The 12,400-nt window shown below is 38.7% G+C and overlaps 1 pseudogene; it reads left to right on the forward strand.

Annotated features, from left to right (window-relative positions):
* The first annotated feature begins 8,734 nt into the window (after positions 1-8,734).
* On the forward strand, positions 8,735-11,056 carry LOC145398376 (NADH-ubiquinone oxidoreductase chain 1 pseudogene; annotated as a pseudogene).
* Positions 11,057-12,400: the final 1,344 nt, after the last annotated feature.

Below are 12,400 nucleotides of genomic sequence, written 5' to 3' on the forward strand. Positions count from 1 at the left end.
GTAATGGAGGAGAGGTAAGGAGCAGAATCAAGGACAGGGGAAAAATGGCTAAACTATCAACAGTGGATGGGAGTACAGATGACATTAGCAGAACTGAGTATAGCTGGACACTGGCAGTACTGATAGATGATACATGTCATCACTTGAAAGCCTGGGCAAATTTAAAATAACACAGAATCACAAAAGTGACGTCCCGCGGTATGATCCCTTGTTCCCAAGTGTCACGCAAGTGACGCCCTGTGGTTAAGGGGTTATAGACCCTTTACGGTGCATTGTTGAAACTCTTGCTCATAAGAGGTATATTGTAGCTTTATGGGACCCCTATATGAGCTACGTCGCAGTCCATGGGTTAAAGGGACCTTCCCTCTTCTGAGTTACTGAACTCGAGTAAGACAGTGAGAGTCAATCAGTGAATGGACAGTCAGTGAGGATTAATGAGATACGGTGAGGGTAGGATGAGGGAGAGAGAAGCCTCAATGTTCTGCTAGTTTACCTCAACTTTGCCTGGAAGAAAAAAAACCCTGAAGTGTTGAACAGCCCTTGATTGACATTCTGGCTTGTCAACACGTCATGCTCAACGTATCAACAAACCCTACAGTGTAGCAATTTGGTGTCAGGAGTAGGGTTGCTCATTGGGAGATGGAGATGCATGGACAGGCTGCCAAAGCAGTGGACATATCTCTGACAGATATACTTGCAGTGCTGAGAGCACAACAATAAGAACAAAGGAAACAGCATGAACAGAAGAAATATCAAGAAAAGTAAAAGAAATATGAACAGTACAACAAGAAATATCAAAGAAATATCGAGAAGAACAGAAGATATCAAGAAGCACAGTGAGGAGAATAAAACAAATATCAAGAAGCACAGCAAGAAGAATAAAAGAAATATCAAGAAGCACAGCAAGAATAAAAGAAAAGTCGAGAAGAAATGAAATATCATGAAGCATGACAACAAGAATAAAAGATATGTCGAGTAGAAAAGAAATATCACGAAGCACGGCAAGAAGAATATAAGAAATATCGAGTAGATAAGAAATTTCATGACGCACAGCAAGAGGAATAAAAGAAATATCGAGAAAACAAAAGAAATATAAAGAATCACTAAAAGAACCCCAAGCATAATGCTACACAAGACTAGAGGAACAGTTAAGTGAGCAGAGACAGGAGCTTCACCAGCAAAGTGAGGAATCTGAAGAGAGAAGCTGAGCTTGGAATCAGGCATTTCAGGAGGAGCTGTTGGATGTTACCAGGAAACCGAAATAACAACAAGTGGTGTACAATGAAGTAGAGAGAAAAAGTGACCAAGTAAGAGAAGTGAGGGAAGAGGTTTCCTGTATGGTGGAGGCATAAGCAAAAAATGAAATACAGGAGGTGAGTAACAGTTACAGAGTCAAACTCCTTGAACAATGTTTGTTGAGGGTCAGCACCCAATACATCCCTTAGATACCAGTGACAGGTGCATGAAGTGGGTTGGTAAGGTTGAGGGAGTAGCGTATCCAATGATCATCGACACAGGATCACAGAGGACTTTGGTGCAGCTGGATGTGGTGGCCCATTCGTAATTTCCACAGACTTCGCAGTGGCTGTGTGGAGTCGCAGATTGCTGCACTGAGTTTGGGCGAGTGGTGGGTGTTGGGATACAGCTGGGAAGAAAGTAGGAGACCCTGGCTATGTGTGCTGTTTACACTAAGGACCCCTACATCCTGGTATTAGACTGCTTGGTTTCCAACCACTGCCTGCATGACTTCCATTCGATGCGAATTCAGCTAGGAGGAAGAAGTGTTCTGCTGAGGGTAGTGGAGCATGAAAATGTACTAGTGACGACTAGATGCATTTCATTTATCACCCCTGAGTCAGATATTCTGCTGCCCTGCAAGATCAAAGGCACACTGCACACTGCCCAGGGATTGGCAGAGCCCAGGAGCACATGATGGAGGAGGGAGTGATGGTGGACAGTACATTGATTGACCCTATGGCAGAAGAAGTACCCATCATCATTGTCAAATTTTCACCTCGTCCTAAAAGAATACAACAGGGCACAGTTGTGGAGTTGTGCCAAGAAGTCATTCAGGAACCACCAAGCAGTGCATGCAAAAGGAGTATAGTTAAGCCCATAAAAGAACTATTCGACGACTTGTGGGGTCTGTTTGCCAGAAGTTTTAGTGTCTGGAGAAGACTCAGATGGAGCAGTTGATATGGTTCTTGGTGAAGTTTGCTGATACATTTTCCACAGGAAGCCTGGACCTAGGAAACATATATACACACACACACACACACACACACATCTATATATATATATATATATATATATATATATATATATATATATATATATATATATATATATATATATATATATATATATATAAATATATATATATATATGTCAGGACTCCATATTATAAATACAAATCATAACAGAAAGCATGATGGATAGCTAGGTAGATAGATAGACAGAGCACCAGACAAGGTGTTGGAACGGGATATTAGCTTGCAACTCTTTAAGTGAAGGAATGTTGATCGTGCACCGGAAGCAGGACATACACACAGACATACAGTATTCTAGAAGCTTCCACGACAGTAAAGCACACGTGACACGACGCCTGCTACACGAGAATGTAGGTGTCTGAGATCAGAAAGAGGCTGGCCAGACAACCGCCACGTAGTAGGGAGAAGGAGGCTAGCAACATGGGCAAGAGGGTGGAAGAGAGAGAGAGAGAGAGTGAGACAGGGAGATAGCTGGCGAGACTCTATACTTCACTCGTGTGTGAGAGACTTTGTTAACCCCTTAAACGCGGCCGTGAACAGTCGCCCCCTGCCCGAGTGGCGGGGTTGTATCACGGTCTGAGTACCTGTAGGAAAATATTAACCAAATATCAGAGATTAACCCTAGAACATTATACTTGGTGTGGCAGATAGTACTTACATTCAGCTTTCTCCAGAGACAGGTGTTGAGCCTTCGTGGACTACCCAAGGACTTGTGGAGACTTGCAAAGTTGGGTAACCAAATCTTCACTTTCACACCTCCAGCAACACGGTTTCCCGTCTACCACAGCCACATTCTGTCACAGTAAACTTTATACTACAACGTAAAGGTAGTTTGGAATCCGTATTTGTACAATAATCACTGAAAATAAGGCTAAAATCAACGGAGCATACAGCCGACATGCAGCGTGGCGGCGGTCTTCCCGTCACTCAACAAACATTTCCATTTTCACAGCTAAAAACATGTATACTACATTATTTTCAATCACATTACTTCCCAAAAGATCACCACAGCGCGCTTTTTATTCTGTCTTATGCCCGTCACTTTATTCGCTTTCCTATCGGCTGCTTGCACTGACTCGGAAAAGCTAGAACTCGCCATAATGTCACTTTGAAAGCCTGTGGTAAACTGACGCTAAACAGGGGCAAACCGTGAGAAAAAAAGCAAGTGTTACAACTGGGGAAACAAGCGTTTCCTATTAGCATAAACTGCTTGTGAGAGGAGAGCGCAGATTTACAGTTCTGAGCACTCAGAGCGCTGCCATGTATCACAGCCAGGCTGGTCGGGCCGTGGTGGTGGGGGGACGGGGGAAAAATGCGATACTTGGCAACAACAGAGGTCAGTAGTACAAAGGTAAAGTATGCCATTTGTAGCTAAAGGGTGGTGGTACTGATAGACAATACCAGCTGGAGCCTGCTTGCCCGCGGTTATTCAAAATTTACTAGAATTGCAAACGCGACATCCCACGGTTATGTCCTTTTCGCCGAGCGTTGCAAACGCGATGATCCAAGTTTATCTATCTATCTATCTATAGCCCGACGCCCTAATCCCGCAAAGGGTGGCCACAGACAAAACGCCTCCAAGTCACTCTGTCACCCACCATTTGACTCCCCTCCCCCCAAACTCACCCCCCCCTTCCTCATATACCTCTCAACTCCATCCTTCCACCTCATCCTCGGTCTACCCCTCCCTCTCCCTCCCTCCACCTCACCTACATACACCCTCTTAGTCAGTCTTTCATTCTCCATTCTCTCCACATGTCCAAACCACCTCAGTGTATTTCTCCTAATCTTTTCAACCACATCCACATCTACCCCACAACGTTCCTTCACTTCTTCATTCGTCAACCTGTCCCTCCACGTCACTCCACATGCCCCTCTCAAGTAACTCATTTCCACTGCTCTCACTCTTGACTTGTTCCCCTCTTGCAAGGTCCACGCCTCGCTTCCATACATCAGGGTTAATATTTCCAAGACAAATAAAAATAGTCCTATACTAATCTTTACCTCTCCTGTCAGTATATGACAATGGGAATTAAGATTATCTACTTACAAAACTACTCACGTTTAACAACCGCTCATCCATGAGTCTAATATACTGTATGTATAACTAACAAAACACACCACAAGAAGCCACAAAGTTATTGTAAGATATGGCGGCAGCGAACGTACGAACCTTGAATCTACAGTGAATTTCTACAAAAGCAGGAGAGAATTTAACCAAGATTAGCTTCAGTTCTACAGTGAATTCCTACAAAATACAAGCTACAAGCCTAAAAGTCTACAAGCCTATGAGTCTACAAGCCTACGAGCCTATGAGTCTACAAGCCTACGAGCCTATGAGTCTACAAGCCTACGAGCCTACGAGTCTACGAGTGTGCAGTTGATTCTACATTATCAAGACTGAAAACAAACAATACCTCTTACAACCAACAACTCACAACCAGCTCCTGACAGTATTCTCTCCAACCCCCCCCCCCGGTCTCCCCGATCATCACGCTGATTTAGAGCTGAAGACGTCACAGGACGCCTTGCCAGTAGTTTAACAAAATATTAATACAAACTATCTTCCCATTTCTATGACGAACCAGTGAAGTACAACAATCTATGATCAACTACAAGTAACGACTCTACAAGTCGTCTGTATAATCTACACTCACCTACAAGTAGTGGCAGTCTTCATCCCACAACGAATAAATCACAAGCGGAAAGGACCGAGACTACATCGAGAAAGAAAAACAAAACAAACAAACGAAGAGCAAGACACGACTCACAACTCACAACGACCTGACCTCACCCTCCTTTCTCTCCTACCGCCCCCCAACCTCCACCGATGACGCAGGAGTTTGAGGTCAAAACGACGACAGCAAATACCAAGCCCATATTCATAACTCATCTTACTCACTCATCTTCACTGAAGTTACTCATCGCTACTCATTCACTCACCGCAGCTACCAGTGTGGGAAGTTGACGTCACCATGCGTGTTTGCTGAGACGACGCCACGTCAATCAACTCACCGCCTGCATCATCAGTAACACCATTCCCACCACTGTAAAAATAAGTGAGTTACATAGTTACTTCATTTATACAATATACAGTGATAGACAACACATTTTGCACAAACATATAAAACGTGCTGTATAGTTACAACTTAAATACATATACCTAATTCAGTTATCTTCATTAAGTCAGTCATCAAATACTTGCACCAATAATAAATATTCTACACTGTATATATTCATACATTTATTATAGCATTTATTTACTACCAACAAGTGTTACCATTTATACCTACATAAAATACGTGTTTCATACATACAGCTATACATTATTACATCTACAAAGTAATAAAGAAAATATACTATCACAGCTACTCAGTGAACGATTAGAAGAACTGTATTAAATATTTATCAGTTAAAGTTACCTAGTGGAAACAGACAAGTTACAAGGAAAACTAAAAAAAAAAAAAAAAAAATGGCCAACACAAATGACGTTAGCAAGAATGAACAACATCTTCCACACAATCGTGAAGACAAAGATTTCCACACAATGCTGACACATATATTGCCCACGATAGGTACACGTGAACAACAAGTCAGTGTATATAGTTAATACTGTATATAGTGTATATAGTTCATACTGTTTATAGTGTATATATATTTTTTTTTGAATAAAATAACAAAATAAGGGGGTATATAATATCTTTTTCAGTAATATCTGTGCAATATAAACTAACCCTTAAAAAAGGGTCCCAAGGGAATCAGCCAGCAATTATGCAACCTCGGACAACACCGAAAAAGCGTAGACAAACGAAGAAAAACAAACTGTAGAAAATCAGTACATACAAAAAAGAAAAAGAAAAAAAGAAATAGAGTAACATCATGTAACAAACAAATGAAAATAATCGTAAGTGTTACTACAAATGCCAAAATACCACATAAACTCCTTCTACAAGTGAAACAAAAAGCAAATTGTTGTCTCCACGAGCCAGTGGCATGGCACATCATCACTATCATCGATCGCAGCATGACCGGATTAGTGATGTCAGGACTGCAGTTATAACAATTATATAATGACAAGCGATTGCATTATGTTACACTTGCTACAATTATGTAACTACAAACGATATGTAACAATTATGTAACGACAAACGATTGCATTATGTTACACTTGCTACAATGATATAACTACAAACGATATGTAACAATTCCTACAATGTTACAGTTATGCATTACCACAATATTATGTAACAATTCCTACAATGTTACAGTTATGCATTACGACAATATTATGTAACAATTCCTACAATGTTACAGTTATGCATTACCACAATCTTATGTAACAGTTCCTACAATGTTACAGTTATGCATTACCACAATCTTACGTAACAATTCATACAATGTTACAGTTATGCATTATCACAATCTTATGTAACAATTCATACAATGTTACAGTTATGCATTACCACAATGTTACCACAGTATTATGTAACAATTCATACAATGTTACACTTATGCATTACCACAGTGTTACAACAATATTATGTATCAGTTCATACAATGTTACAATTATGTATTACCACAATGTTACTACAATATTATGTAACAATTCATACAATGTTACCGCAATTCTGTATTACCAGACTTATCACACAAGTTAGGTGAAATATTAGGCATTACTAAAGGATAACTCCATATGTAATATAAGGACCTAGCAGTATTACCACTGCACAGTTATATGCGTATGTCAGTTATACATAAACATCTTACAAAATGTCATAAAATAACCAATTTACAACATGTATTACAATACAATAATTTAACCATATTGCATTAATTCAATTATGTATACAACTTGTTTAAAATGTAATATTACTGGATCATTGCAATATTACCATATTATAATCAATATTATAATCAATATTATGTATTAAGAGTGAAGAAGAAGAATATTATGTATTAATAGATCAGCTTATGTAAATGATGATTGCTGTTGGAGGACCGCCAGCTGCGTGACCGAGCGATGTCAGGACTCCATGTTATAGATACAAATCATAACAAAAAGCATGATGGATAGCTAGGTAGATAGATAGACAGAGCACGAGACAAGGTGTTGGAACGGGATATTAGCTTGCAACTCTTTAAGTGAAGGAATGTTGTCGTGCACCGGAAGCAGTACATACACACAGACATACAGTATTCTAGAAGCTTCCACGACAGTAGAGCACACGTGACACGACCCCTGCTACACGAGAATGTAGGTGTCTGAGCTTAGAAAGAGGCTGGCCATACAATCGGCAGGTAGTAAGGAGAAGGAGGCTAGCAACATGGGCGAGAGGGTGGAAGAGGGAGAGAGAGGGAGAGAGACAGAGAGATAGCTCGTGGGACTCTATACTTCACTCATGTGTGAGAGACTTTGTTAATATTTCCAAGACAAATAAAAATAGTCTTTTACTAATCTTTAACTCTCCTGTCATTGCATGACAATGGGAATTAAGATTATCTACTAACAAAACTACTCACGTATAACAACCGCTCGGCCACAAGTCTAATATATGTATAACTGATCTACAAAACACACTACAAGAAGCTACAAAGTTATTGTCTATCAAACAATCTATCTATCTGTCTGTCTGTCTGTCTGTTCAGTAATCCCTCCACTTTCCGATGTAATAGAGCCAAAGGCATGTCCGGAAAGTGGGTCCTTCCAGATAGTGGGTCCCTGCCTCCTGGACTGGTACTTATGGAGCCTAACCCAGCCTAACTCAGAAAACCACCTACATAACTCTCTACTGGACATGCACAACACCTATTTAAGACCTGAGTCACACAAATAAGGGACAGAAATATGAAAAAATCTGAAAAGGAACCAGAGAACGACGAAATAGAAGTAAGTATGGAAAACATTATCAGCATACAAGGTACTTACATGTCCGTGGCCGTTCGTTACGAAGGTTAACCGGCCTCCTCTAAGGCTCTGGCAGTGGCGAAAATGCTATTGAAGCACATACAGTAATCCAGTGTTGTGCTTCACTAAATCCTTTGCACTATGAGTTCTAATTGTTTAACACTGCACATTCTGTTCTTGATTGCACCACACCAGTTTCAACCACCAGTTTCAACCACCAGTTTACACTCTGTACTTAATCTTTGCACTCTGAATTCTAATATCAAAACACTGCACAACACTGTAAATTCCCATGTGGTCTAGTGGCAAGGTATTGCAGTTTATTCACTGTTTATTTACAAAAACGAGCACATGTGGCATGCAGCGAATGAGCGTCTAGTCAGGATGGCAGATACGTGGTAACTGGGGACTGATGGGGGAAGTCGAGAAGCAAGTAGCGAGCATAAATACAGCTGTTCGGCGCTACGCGCCAATTTCAAAGTATGGTTGAAAAAAAAATGTCAGATTTTTAAAAACGTTTTTCGGCCATTTTGGGGGGTTCCAAAGGCCCGAGCCCAAAATGTCAGGTAAGTGTGGAGTCCGGATAGTGGGTGTCCGGATAGTACAGGGATTACTATATAAATATATATATATATTCTATTGGAGCCCAGTGTTCAGAGTACTGGACAGAACTGTGATTTTTCTAGGCTTTATAAAGTAGGGAACCCCCTGGTAGAGGCCTATGAGCCTTGCGACTATGAGCCAATAGGCAGAGGGCAGTACGTTCAGTGCCCTCCCAGTGCAATGCCTCGCCCAGCACCCCTGGGATCCAATGGGTTAATGACAGGCAAACCTATCGGTCTCTTTAACCCATTGGAGCCAAGTGTCTTGAGTACTGGACAGAACTGAGATTTTTCAAGGCTTTATAAAGTAGGGAACCCCCGGGTAGGGGCCTATGAGCTTCGCGACTATAGATAGATAGATAGATAGAAGACATATATTTATATACATTTATATTTATGTATATCTATCTATCTATCTATATCTATATCTATCTATCTATATCTATATCTATATATCTATCTATCTATCTATATATATATATATATATATATATATATATATATATATATATATATATATAAAAATTTATGTTAAAAAATTTTTTATTATAAATAAAATCTTTTAAATATTAAAAATTTATTTAAGGAACTCGGCAAATATTATTTCCGCCTGTTTAACAAAAACATGTCTTTGTGAAGATTTACACAGTCTGGCCTACCCACTGAATTATTAAAGGGCCGAGGTATTTCTGACCGTGCGAAGGTAGCATAATCATTAGTCTTTTAATTAAAGGCTCGTATGAAAGGTCGAACGAGAGATATACTGTCTTAACAAAAAAAAAATGAATTTAACTTTAAAGTGAAAAGGCTTTAATATTTTAGAAAGACGATAAGACCCTATAAATCTTTACATCACATTTAGTATTAAGCCAATTTGCTAGTGTAAGGAAAAATACTGAAAAAATGTTCTGTTGGGGCAACAAAGATATAAATAAACTAACTGTTTTTACTTCTAAAAAAAGATTTCTGATAATAAATTGATCCTTTCTAAAGATTAAAAGATTAAGTTTCTTTAGGGATAACAGCGTCATTTTTCTTGAGAGTTCCCATCGAAAGAAAAGTTTGCGACCTCGATGTTGAATTAAAATTTCTACATAATGCAGCAGTTATGAAAGAAAGTCTGTTCGACTTTTAAAATTTTACATGATTTGAGTTCAGACCGGCGTGAGCCAGGTCGTTTTCTATCTTCTAAAAAAAACTAAACTACCTTAGTGCGAAAGGATTACGTAGTTAAAATAATTTTACTAAATATGAACATCACTTTTACCTAAACAATAAATTTTGTGCTTCAATTTATGAAACTCATAAACAGGTTTATAAATAGTTCAAGCTAACTATTTTGTGTTCGCAGTTATCGTTGTAAACTACCTAGTCTTAATTATCTGCGTTTTAATTGGAGTTGCTTTTGTAACACTTTTAGAACGAAAAATTCTAGGTTACATTCAAATTCGTAAAGGACCCAACATCGTAGGATTCCTGGGACTACTCCAACCATTTGCTGACGCTGTAAAACTATTCACCAAAGAACAAACAATACCAACTATATCCAACTTTTTACCATACTACCTATCTCCTGTATTCAGGCTATTTATCTCTCTTCTAGTTTGAGCTATTTTACCTTATCAAACCGGATTAGTAAATTTTAACACAGGAGTTTTATTCTTTTTATGCTGTCTAAGTCTGGGAGTCTATTCAACTATAAGAGCCGGGTGAGCTTCAAACTGTAAATACTCAATGCTTGGAAGACTCCGAGCCGTAGCCCAAACAATTTCATACGAAGTCAGACTTGCTCTTATTCTTTTATCCTTTATCTTCTTAATTGGAGGATTCAATATAGAACTTTTCACTCGGTCCAAAAAGATATTTGAATAATTTGATTCACACTTCCTCTATCCTTAATATGACTAGCCTCCTGCCTAGCAGAAACAAACCGCACCCCATTTGATTTTGCCGAAGGTGAATCAGAACTAGTTTCAGGATTCAATACCGAACACAGAAGAGGAGGATTTGCTTTAATTTTCATAGCTGAATACGCAAGAATTCTATTTATAAGAATACTATTCGTATTAATTTTCTTAGGAGCCGATCCGTGTAGCCTACTCTTTCATTTCAAATTAGTTTTTATAGCCTTCGTTTTTATTTGAGTTCGAGGGACCCTACCACGTTTACGATACGATAAACTAATATACTTGGCCTGAAAAAGATTCCTTCCAGTTTCCCTTAACTACCTAATCTTTTTTATAGGAGTTAAACTATTTTGCTTTTCTTTAATAATCTAACTAGGGAGTAGTTTAATAAAAATTTTAGCTTTGGGAATTAAGACAAGGTAAACACCTTCTCCCTAAGATTACTAAGAACCAATCTTATCTAATGCTTTCAAAACACTTGTTTTCTTTTAAACTATGCAACCAATCTAACATTTTATCTCACCACATTGCTGCCAGAGGCATAATCAAATAAAACCTAAAATAAGAAATTGTTAAAACCTGGCCCGTAATAATGTAAGGATCTTCAACAGGACGAGCCCCAATTCAAGTTAATAAAACAACTGTAGAAACCAAAAACCAAAAAAAAAATTGATTTAACGGATAAAATCTAAGACTCCGAAATTTCGAGAAATGAGTAAAAGGAAGAATTATAAGAATTGCCACTGAGAGCACTAAATCAATTACACCCCCCAATTTATTAGGAATAGATCGCAAAATCGCATAAGCAAATAAAAAATACCACTCCGGCTGAATATGAGCTGGAGTTACCAAAGGATTTGCAGGAATAAAATTGTCTGGATCCCCTAAAAGATAAGGATGGAGCAAAGTAAGCAGCACAAGAGCCATTAACATAACCAAAAACCCAACAATATCCTTGAAAGTGAAATAAGGATGAAAAGGAACCTTATCCACTTGCCTTAAAACACCCAAGGGATTATTCGCCCCAGCCTGATGAAGAAACAAAATATGAACCAAAGTCGCAGCAGCAATAACAAATGGAAACAAAAAATGAAAAGTGAAAAAACGAGTTAAAGTAGCATTTTCCACAGCAAATCCTCCTCAAATCCACTGAACCAAAGAAGTACCAATATAAGGAATCGCTGAAAACAAATTAGTAATCACAGTCGCACCTCAAAAAGACATTTGGCCTCATGGTAAAACATAACCTAAAAAAGCCGTCGCCATTATCAAAAAAAGAATCACAACACCTACTATTCAAGCATGAAAAATCATGTAAGAACCAAAATACATCCCCCGACCAATGTCAAGATACAAACAAATAAAGAAAAAAGACGCTCCATTAGCATGCAAAGTCCGTAATAATCACCCATAATTAACATCTCGTTGAATATGAGCTACCCTAGAAAATGCCAAATCAATATGCGCAACATAATGTATAGCTTGAAACAGACCAGTAACAATTTGAACAACCAAACACAAACCAAGCAATGACCCAAAATTCCAAAAAATAGAAATATTCCTCGGAATAGGTATATCAACTAGTGCCCCATTAGCAATTTTTAACAATGGATGAAACTTACGTAACGGTGTTATCATAAGTTATTAACCGCAAAGGACTAGAAGACGAACTTATTACCTTAACAACTACAAACAGCGTCAATAGCAAATAGCTAA

Source organism: Coenobita brevimanus, chromosome 45 (genome assembly GCF_032717465.1).
Source record: "Coenobita brevimanus isolate Jiangsu-jjx chromosome 45, ASM3271746v2, whole genome shotgun sequence".
In the NCBI taxonomy this organism is placed as follows: Eukaryota; Metazoa; Arthropoda; class Malacostraca; order Decapoda; family Coenobitidae; genus Coenobita; species Coenobita brevimanus.